A 2,174-nucleotide genomic window follows, 5' to 3' on the forward strand; every position below is an offset into this window, starting at 1 on the left:
TTCACCAAAACCGATGACCTTGGTACCAATAGTATTAAACCAAAATTTGAAAGCAATATTATTATGATTGTCGTTCTTTCTATTAGTTGTATCATTGGTATGTTGACATTCTTATTTTCACTTTGTTTTATCAATATCAATGGTATTTTGTTACTACCGTTCTCACTATTAATACCACACAGTCTGACATTTGTTTTTTCCTCTGTCCTCTATCTTCCGTAGCCTATTTATGCATGTGTGATTAAGAGAGTGTGTTATTGTATATAGGTCTACGGAGTGTGTATGGAATGTTTGGGCTTGATAGCCTTCAGTTCTTCACCATATTACACACTCCTCTCGTAAACTTTTATTGTCACTTCCTTTACAATCTATTCTGCTAAATTCCTTTCTACTATAAGGACAAGGCCTGATATTTTTTGAGAAGGTGTTAGTCGAGAGTATTCGTACTTATATTATCGAACAAAAAGTAAGAAAGTCAAAGTCGACCTCGGCCAAAGTTGAACTCAGAACGTAAAGACGGAAGAAATGTCGCTAAGCGTATTGTCTATCGTGCTAATGATTCTGTCAGCTCGCAGCCCTTTTTTCTGATACTTGGCGGTATTTATTTGCATACTGGTGTATATAAAAACCCGCAACTGTTTTTACGTTGTATTTGTGCTAATAATGCAGAGTGATTTGGCTGCATTGTGTTACATAATAGGGGCTACCTGCTTAAGTAATAACAGCGATCGGTTTTGTAAAGCATGTGAATATTATATAAGGCATAAAAGAGCGCTTACATTTTCTGTGTTCCTATACATGTGTGTGTGTGCGTGTGCAAGTGTGTGTGTATTTGAATATGTGTGTATGTATATACATGCATACCATACATACATAGGCAGATAGATATGCATGCATATATATGTATATGGTTGTATGATGTGTACAATTTTCAAATTATGTGAATAACTTTATTATAAATTACATAGGGAATTAATTCATCATAAGGAGAGCCCTTTAGGAGCCAGATGAATTTTACAAACCAATGACATATATGATTTTTTTTTTAATCAGCCTTGGCAATCTCACGTCTCTTAAAGCTATGTCAACTGCAGTATTTAGACGACGCACTAATTGATGACATAAATTATATATTACTCACCTTGCTTTCACTAAGTTATACATTTACAAGTAATGGGTTGTATTTTCATATTTAAAGTAAATTCACAGCCAACAACACCGAATATTAATGCACAGACAAAGACTTTTCCACTTTTTTGTAGAAGTAAATATTGTTAATAAACATGAAACCCATCTACCTGAAATTAAATACATAATAGGGAGATTGTCAGTTGTAGCCGTGCACATGAATTCACGAAATAACCAAGAACAATTATCATTTGAAAACTATGATTAACAAGTTCCTTATTTTCCACTGCTAATTGTTACTCTTTTCGACTCTATTTCGTGTGGTTATTAGTGCTTGAAAACATTCTTAAGTTTTAACATACAAACTTCTATTATGCGATCAATCCAATTTCAATCTTCGACAGCATTCATGTAACTGCGTAATTTCATAAATATTATATAATTAAATATTATTTTAGTATTAATAAATATTATTCTTATACATATCATTATTTCTGTAGCACAATTTGCACAATATGCCTTCTAGTGTAATTATAATTATATATATGGTAGTTCGTAAAATTCTTTCAATCAAGTATATGTCAGAAGTATTAATTAAAAATGTATTTGATTAGTTATTGAATACACTGGATAAAGTTATCTTAAGTTGGCTGGCTAAGAGAATTACTTTTAGATTACATAGATGGAAACGTTTTTTGCTTGGCAGGAGACTTTTTGTCTTTTTCAAATCATTAACCATCTTTCAGTTTTTTTCTGTATTACTATTATTTTCGTGGTAATTAATATACATCTGGGCATATATTTTATTAAATAGTTGAAAATATGATCCATTTTGTTTTACTAATTACAAGCTAGTCTGTCTGAGGCATCTGAAAACTGACAGAAGAATTGGTTCATTTTAAGTAGCTTGTCTGTTGCTAACAATATAACAATTCCTTAGAAATTTGTTAGCTACTCAGTCAGCAATTTGATATTGTAATGGCCCATCGATTCTTGTTTTCTAAATAATTTAACCAATATTATAATGTATTCCGATGATCACAGTA

The sequence above is a fragment of the Octopus bimaculoides genome, chromosome 13 (assembly GCF_046866305.1).
Source record: "Octopus bimaculoides isolate indiv1 chromosome 13, ASM4686630v1, whole genome shotgun sequence".
Classification (NCBI taxonomy): domain Eukaryota; kingdom Metazoa; phylum Mollusca; class Cephalopoda; order Octopoda; family Octopodidae; genus Octopus; species Octopus bimaculoides.